The sequence below is a fragment of the Podarcis filfolensis genome (assembly GCF_964270895.1).
Source record: "Podarcis filfolensis genome assembly, chromosome: 7".
In the NCBI taxonomy this organism is placed as follows: domain Eukaryota; kingdom Metazoa; phylum Chordata; class Lepidosauria; order Squamata; family Lacertidae; genus Podarcis; species Podarcis filfolensis.
In genome coordinates this window covers 33,207,478-33,227,946 of record NC_139603.1, presented here as the reverse complement: position 1 = coordinate 33,227,946, position 20,469 = coordinate 33,207,478, and the positions used below count along the sequence as shown (strand labels likewise).

Here is a 20,469-nt window from a genome sequence, read left to right as displayed (position 1 = left end):
GGCAAGGTGAAAGCTGCCCCTCTCACCTTCCATCAATTCCATTCTCTCTCTTTCTCTTTCTCTCTTCCTTTATCCTCCCCATTCCTTCCCCGCTTTTCTCTCTCTTCCTTTGCAATTAGGCTTGGCTTTTTTTTTAAAAAAAGTTCCCATTAACACCACTGAAAGCTTTTGGGAAGAGGGCTTTACAGTGTGTAGGGACTAGAGAATTAGAATTATCCTCCCAACTGTGATCATCGCCACCAGAGCATGCCCAAGCAACAATTAGGCTAAAAATAAGGTTCCATTTGGCATGAATGGAAGCTTTTAAAAAGCCAAATTCCTGCATGGGCATGGGGTAAGGAGGGGAGGCAGCAGGGCAGGTAAGAGACTCCACCTTCCACATCCAATCCATGGGCTTTATGTTCTCCCTTGTTCTATTGCATCAAAGCATTGTGTCCTTCTGGTTGATTGAAATCTTTCATATAAATAGGAGATATACAAATAAACCATGATTAAGACCCAAAGGGGAAGAGGGATTTATTTCCAGAAACAAATTGCTGAAGGGATGGGAAGAGACTGCCAGAGCAGGAATCTGCATTACTGGAGTGATGATCAGATACGGTAGGCCTTAGAACTGTTTTCTTTAGAAAGAATGTGTGACACAAGATATACATAATTGTATTTGCTCTGTCTGTCAAAATTCTATTTTTTGGGGGGAGGGTAAATGTTATGCATTGGTAGTTTGTACTAATCAATACCAGCTGATGACTGTGTGTTTCTCTTCCAGGCAAAAACTTATTTCACTACAACCCCCCCCCCTGGGAACCGGGGTGACTGAAGAGAGAGCCTGGTGAAAGGAGTCGGAGATCTTGACAGCTGTCAAAATAGCTGTCAAAGTCGAAAAGCGGAGTGGATTTTATTATGAGAACTTGGCTGGTTAAATTTGATACAATTTGCTACAACTTGTTAAAATTTGGATACAAAATGGCGAATATGGATAACAAATTGACTTTTGGATTAGAGGAAACAAAGATACAACAATCCCCCTTGAGGAGTTTCGGGACATTACAAGGATTGGGAAAGTGGAAAAACACCAATGGAACTTTACAGGACTGGTTATCTTCTGGGAAAGCTGCAAAACGGAAATAACATCTCGTCTTCAGGGTGTTTTCTTTTTTGTTTTTTTAAAGGAGACAATAGATTTTTCTATTGAAGAAAGGAAGGGACTGAACGTAAGGTTTTGCCCCTGAATAACAACCATCCCTGCAGACTTACCAAACTTTCGAACTACAACGTTTTAGCAGCGGAACAAAGGGAAATCAGACTACAACCTGGAAAGAACAATGGAGGGAGTTCTATTACAGTTTTATTAAAGACTGAAGTTAAAGTTTTGAAAAATAATGATAATAATAATAATTTTGATTTTCAAAAAAATTTATTTTTAATTTTAAAAAAGAAAAAGCCAGCAAGGAGCTGGGGAAAAGTTGTGATTTATGGTCTTAAGAATTCCAGGCAGACACCAGGGGTTGATGGTCAGGGGGAAATTAAACCGGGGACAGGGGGGGGAGAACTAAAACTCCAAAGGCTTGCCAACTTGGTTATTTTTTGCTGAATTGGTCTATTATTCATTATATTTTTTTATTCTCTACCTTTTCTGTTTCTATTATCTGGGGTGCTTCTTTTATTAAAAAATGGAAATTGTGGAATGACATGGGGTGGGTCTTGGGGAAAGAACACTGGGTTTTTTTTTTTTTTTTTCTTTTTTTTACTGTAAAACAAATTAAGTTTCAATTTGAATGGGGAACTTGTTTGGCCAACAATATGAAAGGGGAATATGGTAGGGGTGGGGGAAGGGGGGAGTCCCGTAAAGTGATATTTTTTGTATTTTTGAAAAATTTTAATAAATATTATTTTAAAAAAAAAAAAAAAAAACTTATTTCACTACAACAAATGTTCTTTAAATTAACTAAATAGGGTTGCATCATGGCTCTTTCATAGAAAATAAGCTGAAATTATGTGATGGAACGCAATCTCACTATTTCTTCAGCCATGTTCTGAAAGCACTCGCATGCTAACATATCCACCTGCTGTAGAATATGAAATATGAAAGACCATTGTACTATGAAACAGTATTAGGATTAGGATTTTAAGAGGAAATTAAACTGTATACTGTCTCTTTTTCCTATGAACAATTATACCTTTGTAAGCCAATTCTTAGAAAAACTATAGCGTCTTTTTTATATAAGTGCAATACTGTTTTCTTATGATTTGTAGATCGCAATTAAATTGATTCAATCTGTTTGGCTCAATTGTTTCAGTTTTCCAGAGGCTGAAAACTTACTTTTCAACAACTGCTGTGTGCTGAAATAGGCCTAAGCCAGTGGCTTCGTCCAGGATGCATCATAACTGTCAAGTTTGCCAATAAATTAGATTCTTTTTCAGCTGTTCTAAAAACTTCATTGCAGTTGATCTGTCTAGTATAGTTTCTCCCTTGCAGAGCAGAAATCAGAACAGATGTTGCATTTGTGAATATAGTATTTGCTCTTTCTGAATTGAAATATAAAAATAAAGAAATTCTCACTGTTAAATTTGAGAAGTTATAAAGTGCCAGGAGGAAACAGGTAATGACATGAACCAATGGCTGACCAGCAGTTTAATGTGTTTAATCACACTTCTGTATTACAATTATCAAATTCAAATGGTTCATTATACCTTAAATAGCATTTTACGTCATCACCAAAATAAGGAGAGTGCTCTACCAACATGGCTAGGCATAAACTCTGTAGATGCTGAACAATTAAAAAATAATTGCCTTTCAAAGATATAGTCTACAGAACAATGTATTTTGACAGGCTTTTAAAATCTAATTTTAATATTAGTGCCATGTAAATGGTATGGTATATTAATTAATGAGTGAGCATATAAATTTAATCAATCAATCAATCAATCAATCAGATGTGGGGTACATATATGAAAGTTGCCACCTTGTTGAATAAACTAGTTGGCTTCCACTCAGCCACAAAGTAGGTCATCTAAATGTCAACAAAATTATGTACACTAGCTAAAATACTACTGAACAGCAATTAACTTTCGTGGTTCTTTATTGCCAAGCTGCTTGAAGTCAATAGACTTCAAAAGCAGTTTACGGGATTTGTTCAAAAATAACTAGAAGAACCTTGAGATATGTCTAGATCTGTCCTATGGATCACAGCCAATGTATTTTGCAAAAAATAATATTGCAAAGTAGAAATCATTACACAGCTATCATTTTATTTTTCCCTTCCTTAGAAAAAAAAAGCCTATTAATCTGAATAGTTATGTAAGAATAGTAACTTACAAAAATATATTCCTAGACAGGGGACTGATTTTAAATTATTTGTTCAGCTATTATGAAACCTGATCTAACGCTATATACACACTGATGTAATGCAGTAAATATGAAAGACTGAAGTAGTTAAATGAGCTCATTCAAAAAAGGCCACATATTTTCTATTTTTATTGGAAATTATACTGATCACTTACAGCTTTAAAAATGTTGCTTTTGAGGTTCTGAGCAGATACTGAGAAAGATGTCATACGTTGTATGGTTTTCATGATATGGACTGAAAATAAAAATATTTATGTCCTGTCAGAGCAACATACCTACAGTAGACCCAACTAATGAGTCCAAACATTTCACCAATGATAGATTTACACAACTAGGGCTATGGCTAAACTGTGGGAGTTCCACATTATGTTCTGCACACCTTTGGATTATACTGATCATGGTGGCCTTTCCAAATATTTATAATTCTCCATGCTGACCTTGACACCACTCTTGGAGCAGCATGGATGTAGCCAGAACACCATGCTATCCAGCTGAATAGGATCAGTTTCAGTGGGTGCAGCCTGATTAAGTACTTGGACAGATATAAGTAACTACCTGCATACTTTGTCATCTTGCTATTGATGACTGATGGGGTGGATCAATAAGTTTATTAATGTCTCCTTGAGAAAGATATTCCCAGCTATCTTGAAGAATCAAGAAGAATCACTCCTTTGGTCTCTTTCCTGAGATAGTTCTGGTGTCAAAAACCAGGCCTGAAGACAGATTGAAATGGATCTAGATAATCCACCAATCATTTAAGCACCTTGTACAAGGTTCTCAGCTGTCCAGAGAGGACAACCTTCTTGGACAAGAGAGCTTGGTTCAGTACTGCAATACAAAGATAAAGTATTACTTGGGGCTGTAAGTAAGACTGAAATGGAGAACGGGTCACTGGAGATTTAAAACCTCACTTCCACGAGTGTGGTACTTAGATTGGGTAAACTTTAACATTTACAGGTATTAATTTAAAATTGCAGATTCGGAATTGTGATCAATTTCAGTTATCCAAGAGGCAGTCAAGGCAAGATGACACTTTCTTTGTCTGAATTTAGTTCACCAGGCCCAGAAATTGGAGAACTAATCTATAATCTATGGGAGCTGATGATGACAACTGCTGCTATAGGAAATAGATATGATCCTTTTTCTACAAGGCAGCATCTTCCTTGGTAATTAGTAGATTTGGGTAAGCTTAAAGTGAGCTGCTCAGTATGACATAACTACACTCTTAATAAAATAGCCTGCTGCTGGGAGGCAACACTGTAATATTGTAAAATCACTTGGCAGAACCACTGAAATGTTCATTTGACTCAGGGAGCGATCAAACAACAATGAACAGCCAAACAGAACTCAAAATGGTTTCATATAAATATACCATTATGGCATAGCTTATCTGAAAAAAAAGTGTAATTGCAGCATTAACTTCTCAGAACAATATTATTTCGGGAGATAACAGTTTTTTGGAAATGAAACCACAGAGTGAATGTACGGTAAAAGTCTTTTGCAAACAACACCAGATGTTCTATTGGCTCCAGCGCATCAAGTGGCTGGAGATTTCACTTTGGTGGGAGGGGAGAGAGTGAGCATGTGGTTGTGCTCCACGTGTGCCTGTGTTTGGCTGTGGTGCATGCATGTGAACACACTTGTGGTGCGTGCATGGCGCCCACAACAGTTTCTCTGGTTTGCAAGAGTGCCCAAGGGCCCAAAAGGGTTGGCACCCCTGGTTTAATCACAAAATTAAAGCAGGACCCAGAGCAGAGGGTCGAGTTCAAGACTGCCCCTGAATGAAACTCAGACACCAAACTCTCCATAAATATAAGCTTGATCTAAGGAAGGCTGCAAAAGCAGACGGCAGGAATCAGATAGAAGTCTGACATCCACACAAAACGGGTCATGGTCCTGAGGCGTCATTTCCATAAATTGTCTCTAACACTGAAACATGTGGAAGAGCAAATTAGGAAATGAGCGCAAGAGAAAACAAGCTGGATATGTCAGAAGCATTTTGAAGCCTTTTGGTTTGGAGTTTGTCTTTTTTACTGCTGATACGATGTATACTTTTGTTCCATGCAGGAAACAACTCTTGCTGCCTGGATTTTTAGTCTCTCCCTGCAAATCACTTCTGTACTTTGCCTCGTGGCTTTACTGTTTAATCACAATCTTTGGTATATTCTGGGAACTAACAATTAATTAATTTATAACCCGCCCTTCCTCCCAAAGGAGCCAAGGGCAGCAAACACACAAGCAATAAAAGAATTAAAACATCCAAAAACAATTCCAATACAGATGCCAACTGGGAAAGATTGCTATACTAATTCGTTATTTCAAAACTGGCAAAGAACAAAACAAATAAATGGTTTTATGAACACTAGAATGGGCAACACAATAAAATACTTGATCTATTGTACTGCTGTACACTGCACCTGGGGATGCTTGGTTCATATGACTACTGCCTCTTAAACTTTCTCTTTCTCTATAGAAAAAAAGGCATGGAATATGAACATTATCTGTAGGAAAAGCGCCATAATACCTGCCACAAGAAATGGCCATTCAGTACTATGACTTTCCTCAAACCAGCCAGCTTAACATCACCAGATGACTCCTCCTCAAACTATTCTTTTCGAAAACCCAATATCCATTGCAACTGCAGACGTCAAAAAGCACGAGCACAATTCTAGGCATCCTAAGCAGCCTATCTAATTAGAACTATATAGCCTGCAAACTAAAAAAAAACTAAAACAAAATAACAATGCAGACTAAAATCATGACAAGAAGTCAATGGATGCTTCGCTTTCGTTTGTATTATTGAGAGCTTCAGAGAAGGCAGGACAGGCACGTGCATCAATGCGGCTGATTGGGCAATGGGTTTGTCACTTGCCTTTGCTTTCAAGGCGCATGCCCCTCCCCTTATCCTCTAGCAGCTGATTTGGCCTCTTTATGATGTACCTTTTAAAATTGCTTTTCACAGCTCAGGGGAGCTGCTTATGCAAGTTGCTCTGGGATGGCTGGAAGGTTGTTTAAATGACCCAGCAACGTGAGTAAGAGCTAGTCACATGGGAGGGCTGGGCTGAATCCATGGGAAAGACCCCTGCCCACAATGTTGAGTAATTGTGAAACTTCCTCCTATTTGGTTATGGGTAAGCACTTAAGTGTAGCTTTAAACACAGACAAGCTGTTTGAGGATTTAAAAAGGGAAAAGAATAAAGGTGGCAATCCTAACTCCACTTACTTGGGAGTAGGCCCACTTCATTAAATAGGACTTCAAAGTAGATATGGTTAGGATTGCAATGAAAATAGTTCTCTGGGCAGCTAAGGAGGCTGACTAAGTAAAGTATTTACAGATAACTTAAAAATCTATTAGAAGTATTTTAAGGAAAACAATGTTCGGTGATTAAGTATGTAAGGGATAAGTTAAATGTGGATGTTAAAGCTAAAGAGACCTTGAACAAATTAGTAAAATAGAAGAATGGAAGATTTTTGTACTAGTGTTTATTATGTTAAATACTGCTTGATGAAATGGGTGTTTTGGTAAGTTTGTTAAATCATAAAGAAGAGTAACAAGATTCTTGTTTTCTCTCTCCCAGATTCATGCTTGTAAGTGGGAGGCCTTAACAGGATCATCTGGTTTTTCTTCTTCTAGAAAGCTCTTATATATTATGAGAAAAGATTGCATTGGCTCGATAAAGTGGCTGAACAAAGAGATAGGTATTTGCTGCCACAGAATATATTATGATTTCTCAGAAAAATCTTCGAAGTTTTGCATGCTTTTCTGTTTGCTTTTAGTACAATAAAAAACATGCAATAAGAAACGAAGCTGTTGTAAGAAAAGCAGAATGTTAAAAAAAAGCCAACATAATTGAATAAAGAAGTTGAGAGAGGGAAAAATTATTTCTAGCACAAGGCTGATGCAGTCCAGCAGCAGAAGTTTCCAGTGCCTGCAGCTGTCTGACTTGCTGGTTTCCATCACCATTGCTTGATGTTTGTCCCCTGTGTAATGAGGAGGTAGCATATCAGATTCCTGCAGATGCTGGCAACGGAAAGCAAAGCTTTGACATCCTGTCACAAGGATGACAGGACAAAATGGCCTGCACTAAACAACAGTTCGAGCAGGGTAATTTGATGTATCGAGTTCTTAAGCTTCTCAGATGCTGAAGTCAGCTTGGCATGCAAGATAAGGGTGGAACGTTTACTTTGCTGGATAGCCTGGTGTTATGCAGAACTAAAGAAGAAGGAATTAAAACTCTGTAGGGAAACCTGGGGAATCTGAAAATATGCTTTCCCTAGCCTCTTCTTATCAAGCAATATCAAAAAAAAAGAAAGATAGATACTTCATTTATCTGTTAAGCAGATGGGAGTAATGTTGTTACTCTGTTGTGCTTCTCTGAGATTTTTTTAAATCTACTGGTTTTGCCAGTTTTATTTTAGTATTTCATTCATTGCACTGCATTTTAAAATTTCCTTTTTAACTGTTAAGCCGCCCTGGAGACATGGAGAGTTGCAATGAGGGGTGTAAATGTAGATAAACTGAATACAGTTTCCATGTGTTGCAAGTTATTTAATGTTTATTAACTTTTATAAACAAATTCTGTAACCTTATATCAAAACCTATTTTCACATTTTCCCCGATTTTATAGAAACATAAATGGTCTGTAACCTTAATTTACCACTAACAATACCATAATCACCACCCTTTCACTCTCAAAAACACAGCATTTCTTTTCAATATTATGAGGTTTCCTTTCCATCCTATTCTGAGATTTATAGCTGAAATCTACATGTGCATTGTGTGTGAGAGAGAGATGGGGGGGGGGGGAGGAGAGACAACATTCTGAGTATGCTAACACTTCTCTCTTCTTATCCAAGGGCCATTTCATGAGTTACGAAGTTTAGTGTGGTATATGTGAGGCACGTGAAATGTTGAACATACATACATATTTGTGTATTGCGGAGAAATCATCTTATTTCTTGAGATTTCCAGTGGGAGACACAGCTTTATAAGCAATCATATAGGACAGGGTGGCTGTTAGGACTGCAGACCTGTCAGTCACCTGACAGAATCATGACATTACCATCAATGTCAAGGAAAGAGCTGGGAACACATTCTAGGTGAACTTCCTATTTTTCCTTTGCAGCTCAGCTTCAACGCCCTAGTGCAGCCAATCCTAGCGGGGCTTGCTCTAAGCATTAAATTTAGCCCAAAGGCCAGAGGTTTCCCACTGACGATGTAGGACAAGGATCGGCTCTAAGGCCAAACTTGGCCCTCTGAATAGCAACTGCTTGCTTTCATGCAATTGCTAACCCAGAGACAAAAGAGGTGTTTGTGACTGAAAGCAAGGGTAGTAGCTATTGGAGCAAAATTCGCTGGCAGTTCACACTGGGAGATAGGTAGCACGCCACACCTCCCTCAAAGTGCCCCTCCTCAAAGTAGTTGCTGAGCAAGAATGGAGAAAACTTGCACACAGAAATCGCTAAAGCATTCAGAACGGTAGGGTGCAAACCTGCCTCATACTTCCTCAGGTTTGAACTAGACATTACAGCAAACACAAAGCTGCCATCCAAAACAGCCATCCATTTTTCTTTCCTCCCCTTTGGCTTGTAACATCTAGGGATGCTGAACGCATAACATGTCACCACACGATAATTTTCCCTGCCCTGGCAAGGGGCAGCAAATGACGCATAGTGGCTGGGGGAAACGTGCAGCCTGATGACATCATACTTGAATATGACTAGACATTACAAGGGAGAACGGAGGAGACAACAGAGGGCTGATGTTGTCTGCATCAGACTCGTGGTTGCCATAACATCAAATTCCAACCCCAGTCTTGATTGTAAATCAAGATTCTCTTCAATAGACTGAAATCCTCACTTCTCTCATGTTGAAATAAACTAACTGCAATGCAACTTCCAAATGGAAACTAAGACCCACCACAGTAGGGTAGGTCTTAACACTATAAATGATTTTGTGTTGTCATTTGGGAAACTAATCAGCCCCGCAAACCCAAAGAAGTTGAATTCCTGCTTTCACAATCATGGTATTTTGGATGAAGAAGATGTAGATAACACATTGTAATTTTTTTTAAGGGACTAGGCTTACATAGGCATATTTTATTTTATTTAATTCCAGTGCATGACTGGATCCCATTGCAGAACATTGCCAGTGAAATAGAACATTTACTCTGAACACTGTGGTGCATGACAATAAATTTCACACCTCATTAGTCAAGGAAACCTTAAACTTTTTATCAATGCTTGGTGGATTGATATTCATGACAGATTTCTTTCATCACCTCAATTTAAGATTCCATGGTTGGAAAAATTACTCACTACAAGAAAATTCTGGTGCATGCTGTATTAATTCAAACTACATAAGAGGCAGCCACAGGGATGATATAACAGACTTGGAAAACTCCCACACCCTGCATTTGCCAATTCAAGATCCTTTACAAAGCATCACAGTGATGTCTTCCCTCTATCTTAAGGTTACCAGACATCCCCGTTTCCCGGGGACAGTCCCTGGATTTATAAATCAGTCCCCTGACAAAATCCTATCACTCCTATTGAAGTTGAAAAGTGTCCCCGGATTCAATGAAAAAAAAAATCTGGTAACCTTACTCTGTCTCCCAAACCAACTAATAATAACCCCCTCAATATTTTTCCAGGTCAGCTGTATTGATCATGTTGTTGTGCTATGCAACAACAGTCCAAGAGGGAGATTTTGTCATACAGAGAAGTTACTAATACGGTGAAATGATTTTTTTTCAAGGCTTATGGCCTTATCCCAAGAGTCAGCTTTGGCTGCAGCAGGAGCATAGATGCACCCACTGCTGATATAGCTCTGTTCCACTTGCTTACTATTATTGTCAATTTTTTTATACCACCCTTCTATTACACAGATAAATGCATGGGAAATCAGGGAAGTGGTCTCAAATATTGGTAAAATATAAATTGTTCTCAGAGACAGAAAATTCCATATATATATATATATATATATATATATATATATATATATATGAATGATGCAAATATCATTCATAACATTTAATTATGCAGTTTCATCCACCTGAATCTCTTCCTTTTCATTCTACATATTTCTTCTACAAGCATTCTGCAGTGTCATCTACAGCCACAGAAAAAGACCAGTTTGAGAAACATGGCCTGTGGTATTACATACCCTTCTCCTACTCAAGGCAATTGTAGCATGTCCAAAAGGAGGTCTAAATTTACACAAGTATTATTTCTTCAGGCAAAAAGCCTGCAAGGGTAGCGGTTACAAACAATGACTGCAAGTAATTAAAAATGTATACACTGGTCTCTGTAGGGGCTCATTCCATTCCACACTATTCAATGAGGACATCTAACTGAGGAAATGGAACAAGCTATTTAAAAAGAGAGAGAATGAATTCTTTCTGTATCTTCCTGAAAGATCTGCAGTGGGTTATTGTAACACGAACCATTTTAGTCTGCCTTGATCAGACAGAAAGACCACCATTGCTGCAGCCTGATAAATCTTGGTCATTTACCTATCATGCTCAGTGGTATTATAGAAGAATGGAGAAAACTGATAAGCAGCAAAGGCCATTTGAGAACGCTGGGTAACACATTAACAAAAGCCTGTATGAAAGATTAAGGTAGCTTAATACAAACTACTTGGAGCTTACAAAATGGGCCTGAATTGTTATGGTACCATTATTTTAACAGCTCCTGGTGCTAACACAAGCCTTTTCCAGACATATTTGACTTACAAGGGTAGAAAAAAGCTATTTTCTCTTGTCCATTTCTATGGTGAAAATGATAGTTGAGGTCCTTGGTTGGGCAATGGGAGCTGGGGGTGGCCACATGTTACAAGCAAGGAAAAATGGCAGCTTTCTTATCATAAATATAATCTGTAGACTGAGGCTTTTCCATTAAGCCCACCAAATATATATTTTTTCCACATCCTTTTTGGCTTTAGTGTATTTTTTGTTTTGTTTTGCACAACTTCAGATCTCAAGAAGAATTCTGATAAACATAAAAACTTGCATATTGTGAAGCAGGTCTTCATACAACTATTATGCTACTATTTCAGTAGATCCTCATAAAGCTATTGTGCTATTGTTGGTTTTGAATTTCTTTCTACTAACATCCACTAAATTTTTTGATTATAATGTTTAATCTTAAAAGCACTGGGTACAGACACCATGGGAAACCATGGTTTCACAGACCATGCATGAGCCACAGTGAGTTTTTGGGTTACACATTCTCCCCCGCCCTTTTCTTTAAGCTATGAAGAGATAGCTGACAACCAAGTAATGAACACTTAGCTCACAGGAAGAAATGCCAATTTTCTGATATTGTGAATTGTCCCCATGGGACTAGGAATAATCTTTAACATTTAAACTTGAGAAAACTGATGCTACATTTTTCATCACACATGGACTACTGAACTACATTAACAGTGATGTAGCACAGGTAACAGAATAACACTCAAAGTGCCATACATATATTTGTAAGAGAGCCTAATCAATTGCAATGGAACAAGCTTATGTAAAAATGGGAACAGTCTAAATGAAAGGACATACCAATATTTTAATTGTAATATGCTGCAGTGGTACAATAAAAATGATAAATATTAATATTCAATTATAAATGAGAAAACACATGGTTTGAAAAAGTAAACAACAGTCTTCCTCCACATCTCCTCCAAACAAATGATTCTGTGATATTTTGTTGAAAAACTGTTCTTAGTAAAAAATAAAAAAGAATATTAGCTCCCAGTGACGTTGTATTTAGAAATGTTCTAATTAAAGTTACTTATACAACAATAACAAGAGAAACAACTTCAACATTTGCTTGCATATCTTTTGAAATGAACCTGCAAACTTTTCTTCTTCAATGACCTACAAATTAATATCAACTGTTTTTTCTTTGCAATTAAAATATTTATCAGTGCTGTGTCTTCATCTTATTAGAGACAGCAACAATGATTTCAAAACAGTCCCACAACTCTGTCCTGACAGCATTCCTATCTTGAGCAGCTCTAATATGGAAATCCAGGTATAAATTCAGGTAATGAAAGCAGTCAAACTTCTCATAAAATGTCACATTATTATGAGAGCCCACATCACTTCTCAGATACTGTATTGTCAATCAGTCAAAAGGCTATCCTTATGACAGTAATTTTGGCCCGATACATGCCCCCAAACAAAGACAAACCCCAAAACTAAATTTCATATTGTTTTGACAGCTTTAGCAGTAAAATAGGCCAATTCTTTTCTATAATGCTCTCTAGGAGGCAGCAGCTGACTCAGTAAAGGTAAAGGTACCCCTGCCCGTACGGGCCAGTCTTGCCAGACTCTAGGGTTGTGCGCTCATCTTGCTCTATAGGCCGGGAGCCAGCTGTCCGCAGACACTTCCGGGTCATGTGGCCAGCGTGACAACCTGCATCTGGCGAGCCAGCACAGCACACAGAACGCCGTTTACCTTCCCGCTGGTAAGCGGTCCCTATTTATCTACTTGCACTTAGGGGTGCTTTCGAACTGCTAGGTTGGCAGGCGCTGGGACTGAATGACGGGAGCGCACCCCGCCGCGGGGATTCGAACCGCCGACCATGCGATCGGCAAGTCCTAGGCGCTGAGGTTTTACCCACAGCGCCACCCGCGTCCCTATAGCTGACTCAGTATTTGACAATAAATAAAATGTTTATAGAACAACAAGGAAAGGAAAGGTGACAATATATTCTACTGTGCTTGAGGGGGCGAGTAGCAAATAAATGATTTTTTTAAAAGCAGATATGGTGGATCAGCTGCACACGTACACACAGAACTTAATCTGAATCAGAGCTCATTCTCACAACTTTCAATGTAACAGATGAGCTCTGGAACATGCGCCTGTCACTGGTTCTGTCTCCATCTACTTCTCCTTGCCTTCTACCTTACCAGTCCTAAAGTGCACCAGCCACCAGGAACTAGTGGTGAAGAATACTTCTGATCCAAGTATCATCTGTTAAAAATATATTTATAGAAGTGACTTTGCAATACCATTAAACCTGAGATAAAGAGGAGGAGGAGGGGAAGAAGAAGAAGAAGAAGAAGAAGAAGAAGAAGAAGAAGAAGAAGTAGATAAAGCCCCTTCCTTCATATCCCAGAGAGCTAGTCTCAGGGTTGCAGGCTGACCACCAAGATGTAGACTTGATTTGGTTCTGTTATAAAGCAGCTCTTTAAAGTAGAAAAGGAAAGCCAGACAGCAGTTTGACATTGTAATCCTAATAAGTAGAGCGGGTAAAGTAGAATGACAAATATATAATCTTCTCCACTGTATGTTGTTTATAATTTAACTTAATTAGCTGGACTATATCTATCCCTTCATACTCTTCCCCCCAAGTATTCATTAACAAGTATTTCCAACTGTGCAATATATTACCATCTTTTTCAAGGTGCAGATGGTGTTAAAATGCAATCTAAAAATATGATTGAAATTGCAAAACTGAGCACCCCAAGTTCATTTAAAAAGGGGGGCAAACAAGGAAGCTTATTTGGGGTTAATTAGTTTGTATTTTATCCAGCCCTCAATTAAAATAAAGACTCCTGTTCTCTGCTGTAATTCTGAAAGAATACTTAGCTTTAACAGACCTTCCTGAATAACCCCACGAGAAGCAGGAATTAGTTAAACATTACCATTCCTGTCAACATGTTCTTTTGCCTAAAGATCACAGTTGCCTTTCTGATTGCACTTAGATTTTTCAATGTATGAAAGGTGTCTATACTTCCAAAAATTACTTAGAATGGGGTTTCACAAAGGCGGCACATGATGAGAACAAGCTGAAGGAAATTACAATGGGATTGGCAGGCCTACCCATCTGACTGAGAACATAAGAATGAGAAACGCAGTGACAATAGAGCAACAGAAGATAGCAGACACAAACACATTACAGCAGGATGGTGCCCTCCTGATATATTGGAACCACAGTACCTAGGACAACAGTGAATCTCTACAAACCAAGTCCAAATAGGAACAGGGGGAACCGCTATGGAACAGTGTAGCAGGCAGTGTCCACACAGAAGAACACTGTGCAAACTCAATTTTTCTATGCATGACACGTGTTTGCAAAGTATTGTTTCTTGCATTTCTGGTTTAACACTAAAGCACCGAACCTACTACTAATATTTGTTGTGTCCACTTATCACCAGAGATGTGCTAGGCTGTGTAAAAAGGAAAACTAGTAGCATTCAATTGGGGAATCGTTTCAGCCAACAAGAAAGCACTACTTTTGAAGACAAAGGAGAAGAAACGTTCAGTTTGTCTTTATTTCAGCTGTAGTTCTCCTAGTATAAGTACAACGAGATCAACAGTAAAAATTCTCATCTTTTAAAAAACTTAAACTCCTAGAAGGCCAAAAAATGAGACCTAAATATAAAAAGGAAATTGATATGAGGAATTAGGCCTGATTCAGAAACCACTGTAGTATAAGATACTATAGAGTAAGATGAAAAAGAGCTGTCAGAAACATGTAAGGCAGGAGCAGGAGGAGTCCAGACTGGCCATTTGCACATCCACAAAAAGAAAGGGGAAAAAGAGAAGAATGTTTTTAATAAATTTGTATATGCATAGCTGTAAAAAACTATACATTTCACAGTAGTGGGAAAGAAAGTGATCAGGTGTCCCAGTTGTTATATAACATTAATCTCAATATTATATGTGCATTTGAACTTTCTTCTATTTTTCAAGACCAGTTAAGTTTTATTCATTTCACAACCTAATAACATCTATTAGTGCGCAATATTAATATTAAGAAGCACATTAACTACATAGCAATAGAATTACGATAAAGATAAAACCTATTATTAAAAAAAATCTACTGCAATACCATACTTGCACACAGAAATCTGCTGCTGGGTTATAAGTACTCCACTCAAGTCCCCTGATTGGAATTTGGAAATTATTCAGATTATTGCAGAGGGTAAATCCAACCATCTTGCACCTCCCATTGAAATACATGGGGGCTATGAAGGAGCATGCTTAGTAGACGTTAGTTCAAGTAATGTATACTCAAGGTCAAATTATGTAAACCCCAAGTGTTCTCTGTGTCACGTATTATGCTGTAAAACAAACACTGTGCAGCAGCAGGGTTTGAGAGTGAAAAGGCAAATTCATTTTAATGAGCTGAGGTTGAAGGTTTGTGTTTTACCATTAAATTATTCCTTTGATCTTTGCCATGAAGAACAAACAATTCCTGTGCTTTCATCCGTAAAGAACTGACTTGACTTCTACCGAGCTGAGGTTGTGATCTTTCATTTCAAAAGAGAAATGTGACTGCACTGTCACACAGTCACAGAACATAACAGCACTGCATCAGAAGACTCGGGACAGTTATGGCTCTAGAGGAGCTCTGAAAAATAAACCGACTATTCACAAAGTTCTGCAGACCCAGGTACCATGCAGTGTGTGCAGAGATGCCGCAAAACCATTCCTGAAGCCTCAGGCAGACTCTAAGAGGTCTCCTCTCTTACACCTCATGAGGTGCTTACAGGATTAAGATGCATCCCGGTGTTTTTTTCTGCACTGAAATATGGATTCTGAACACAAAGTCTAAGGAATTATGTGAGCCAGCTTTTGAGCACTTGCCGCTGAAGCTCTTTCACAGTCTAAAGAGGATCAGAAGTGAGATAAACATATTCCCTCCATGTAGAAAAAAGAAATGTGGAGAATACTGTAGCTCCCCCACTTTCCCACTAGGTGCTAAATGTACAGACAACATAAGAATTAGGAATGGGTAGGTGAGAGAGGTAAAAGAGAGGGGGTCAAGGGGGAAAGGAAGATAGCCTATTCCACCATTTTGTAAGATGCCTTAATTGTAATCTCGATGACGCCTAGTAATATCTTTCAGTTGAGGCTTATACATCTGAATTGTAATATTTATAACCCACTTTTGAACAGAAACTGGCTACTGCCCAGCAGTCTCCTGGCCTGAGCTGACAAAGCTGCTGTCAGAGGTGTGGTGGACTCCCAGACTCCTGTTCTGGGGGACTTCAACATCCACGGCAAGACGATTGGCTTTGGGATGGCTTAGGACTTCATGGCTACCATGATGACCACAAGGTTGTCCCAACATGTCACCGGCCCAACGCATGTGGCAGTCCACACTCTGGACCTTGCTTTCTCAACTGGGCATGAGAGGGTGATCTGAAAGTGGGGGATATTGACACCAGTTCCTTGTCATGGTCAGATCACTTCCTTAGATTCATGCCTTGCACTCTGTCCTCTATGTCACTGGCTCAGTCAACAACTTACATAAATTTTTCTCTGCCTTCATCAAATATAATTTATGAATGGGATGCTTTGCAAGCAAAGCCAACAGATCTGATAACATCTCTGCAAGCCCCAAAATGATCGACACCATAAAATATGAATTTTATTTCTTTCATTGTTTATCCTCTCTCCTTTTTTTCCATCCAAAAAACTCCTACTGGAGAAACTCACAGGTTATGAGAAAGAAAAACAAGTTAATAACGAGGGTCATATTTTCTATACTTAATTCACCTTGAGGCAGTTAATAAGACCAGAATCAGTTCCCAATAGAGAAATCATTGTTAATTCATAAGGATATATTAACTATTATTATAGACAACACAGCATCTTTAGCAGTAACAATGTTCAACACTGAAATCTGACTTATGTTGCTGTACAGTAATAAAGAATGGCAACATTATAAAAAGGAAGAGAAGAAGAGGAGTTTGGATTTGATATCCCACTTTATCACTACCCGAACGAGTCTCAAAGCAGCTAACATTCTCCTTTCCCTTCCTCCCCCACAACAAACACTCTGTGAGGTGAGTGGGGCTGAGAGACTTCAGAGAAGTGTGACTAGCCCAAGGTCACCCAGCAGCTGCATGTGGAGGAGTGGAGACGTGAACCCGATTCCCCAGATTACGAGACGACCGCTCTTAACCACTATACCACAGCTGCTTCACTGTATCTTCTAGATGGTTTTCTTTTATACCTGTTTGTATGCAAACTTTATATAATGTGTACCTCTGCATTATTAACATATTGTTTTTAAATAACTGAACTTTCATTCTAATTATTTTCTGCATATTTCTTATTTAAAATAAAATACCAGTACAGGTGCCTTGCATCTTATGTGAGGGTTAGGTTCTGGGGGTAGACATGTATATATCCCCAGAACCATCCCCTGCAAGGTGGAGGGCTGCATGCCCAGCTTTGGGAAGGCGGAACAAGGGCTAGGGAAGGGTCCTAGAGTCCTCCCTTCTCCTCCCCAATGCCTGATAAATACTTGCCTGGCTTTGAGAAGGAGGTACAAAGACTCTAGGACCCTGCCATGATGTGGTGAGGATGCTGCCAGAGTCCTTGCACCACCTTTCCAAAGTCAGTTAAGTTAGAATTTGCGACCTGAGGCAGCTGCCTCACTCTGCCTCACGGTAGGGCCAGGCCCTGAGCACAGTGATATAAAGAGTGTGGTACTGAGTGTCACATTTAGCATATTATCTTGTATTTAAAAGCCAAGACCACAATCTTCTTTCTTATTCATAATTCTTAGGAGGCACCAGCTTTCCTGAACTACTTGGTAAGGAAGAAAAAGGCCTTCAGAACCATAGCAGCTTGTAATTATTTAATGGTAGGGGTGGATGGATCAGTCTATTTTTGGTCTATGTCAGTTTTGCATGTGTTCAAACATAGGTTCCTTCCATTTCCTCATTTTTAAAAAATGCACACAAATGCAGTATTTTTCACTAAAATGTACAATTTGATATATTTTCAGCTAACATTTACACATATTTCCCCCCAAATACACATTTTGTTCTATTTTTATACCATAATCCAAATAAAAACCCTGTATTTTAATCTATGTATTAGTCCAAAGAATATGAATTAGGTCTGTTTGCTTAGAAAAGTAAACTGAATGAAATTCATTACCAACCCATTAACTCATTCCATCTTGATCAGATTGAAGCAGTATCAAATTGCAACTGCTGGGTGCCATTTGGTAGGGAGTCTTGCATGTAAAAAATGTCTCAACATGCCTGTGATCTATTACAGTATCTTGCAGGATCATACCCCCCCTTTTTGCACAGAATCATTAAGGAATCCAGCACATCTTAGAACCAATAAATCAAGGCTCTAGATATGTTAAAATTAAGGCCATTAAGTCATCATGGGAGAGAGCGTGCAGAATAGCCAACCTGGGTTTGTTTGTTTTCGCTCTGTCAGCAACTGGTTTTTTCCAATTTCTCGATAGCTTCCTAGGGCAGCATTTATTTTGTCCCAAACTACACGACTTAATTATAATGAAGACTATGCCAAATGTCTTCAAGTAAACCTGATAAATATTTACCCTAAAATAAACCCTGTCAGGACTAGTTTGACTAAGATTAGACCTGGTGATTTTTGTTTTAGCTGGCAGGAAGATGTGTAGATTGCACCTTCTACTCTCTTTTGTTATATGTTATGTTCCAAAGATTTTGAAGCAAGAAAGAAGACAGGCAGGAATGGCAGAGAAATCTGTATTGGATCTTACTGGTTGCTCAGCTTAAAAACAGTTTCAGATGGTTTTTTTGGATGTTTGGGGAGAAAATCTCGCCAAAGCACTACATCATTTGCATTACCTCCCCAAGTAGCTCAGTTGAAATGATGCAGCTTCCATCCCCCAAAACTCCGTCTTCCACATTTATTTATTTTATTTACAGTTTGACTGTGCTTCACCCCACCAACGGAGTTGTGTCAGAGCCAAGGTACTACTGACTGCTATTTACACCTAGTTGTGTTAAGGTAATTTTTTTTTGGAAGGTACGTACAAATTCTATTTTTCTGCCTTTGAAATTTAGCATTTAAACTTCTACAAATGTCTTTGGAACTGGAAAAGAAAGATCCCTTCATGAACATACAGGTAAAACTCCCAGGTGACTTGTTGCCCAGGATCCAAAAAGTGCAATGCTCTGATGCACAGGAATTTAATGTTTATTCCTAGCTTTGTCAGAGTGCTTATAATTTGGGGTTTTCCCCACCCTAGCTAAAGTACTAGTAAAGCCAGACACCTGAAACTTAAAGAACATAATTATTTTGATAATTCTTATCTTTACACACCAGTTTATATAATTTTTTAATTGAGACATCTCATAAATGTTGTGGAATACAGTACTGTGGCTTTCACTTAATGGAATCTATGCCTGAGGTAATAAAGCACGCAGGTTTACATAAAAGCTTAACTTCGTGTTATGTATTAGATCACTAGCAGCATCAAGCTATATTGCACTGTAGAGGGTTGAAAGCATTTCATATACTTCCAGATTTATGCTGTCCACAGCAAACGAGGGGTTGGAGCCAAATGTTCTGCTCCAAGTCATGGAATGATCCTTTTTGTGAACAGAAACTCCTTCTGTGAGTGGAATGAAATTCTGTATCAAATCCATAGTATTCTGTGGGTGGCCTGCACATTGACGAAGTCAGACAACCACAAGCCAGATGTCAACCATGGTGATCACTGCTAATCCCAATACACAAGCAGGACTGCCACTGAGCAGGGGAGTGTGAAATGGAAGGACAGCAACCAATATATTGTCCTCATGTGCCAACTACCACCTTTCAGAAGAATCCATTCTCTATCACTCTGACTCTGATCGCTAGCTGGAAAACTGGAAAAGCACTATCTTAGACACAAGTCTGGTGTAAGAACCAATCAAATCATGACTAATAAAGTACAGTGCATAGCACAATATGTTACTTAAAAACAAGAATGAAGTATTAAAGACACCAAGGAACGTCTATGCAATACTGTATTTCTAAATATCAGAAGCTATTTGCTCCAGAGACACCGTTCTGCAGTTTTTTAAAGCTTACTGTGACTTCTTTGGGGTTAACTGATATTGGGGGAGGGTTAGGTTGCTAGTCTTTTAAGGCTTCACCCAACGAGCCCCATCAGCAGAAGCCCTGCAGAAGGACTTCTGCTTCTGCGATGGGGCTTCTCCACCTACCATTCCCCAGGGCCCCCAAAACTGACTCAGGGGTGGTGTCAGAAGAACCCACAAAGCAGCATACAGGGGGAGGAGAGGAGGGATTGTTCCAGCTGGCAAGCTAAAATGCTTGCACAGACAGAATCTTCCATAGCATGACACTGAATTACACCCTGAGTCTCTCTT

The 20,469-nt window shown here is 38.8% G+C and overlaps 1 protein-coding gene and 1 long non-coding RNA gene across 9 annotated transcripts in view; one reads left to right on the top strand and one right to left on the bottom strand.

Moving 5' to 3' along the window:
• The window catches only part of LOC310767182, a 99,020-nt gene extending 91,156 nt beyond the window's left edge, over positions 1 to 7,864 (top strand). For 3 of the 5 annotated variants that reach the window (XR_014550669.1, XR_014550670.1, XR_014550672.1), the window contains 2 exons: positions 4,399 to 4,512; positions 5,820 to 7,858. This is a non-coding gene — a long non-coding RNA (uncharacterized lncRNA). Of the gene's footprint in view, positions 1 to 4,398; positions 4,530 to 5,819 lie in introns of all 5 variants that reach the window. The other 2 variants (XR_014550671.1, XR_014550668.1) reach the window with 2 other exon arrangements.
• CDKAL1 (CDKAL1 threonylcarbamoyladenosine tRNA methylthiotransferase) overlaps positions 1 to 20,469 on the bottom strand; it is a 232,390-nt gene that overhangs the window by 24,504 nt on the left and 187,417 nt on the right. The gene's annotated exons all lie outside the window — the stretch shown is intronic.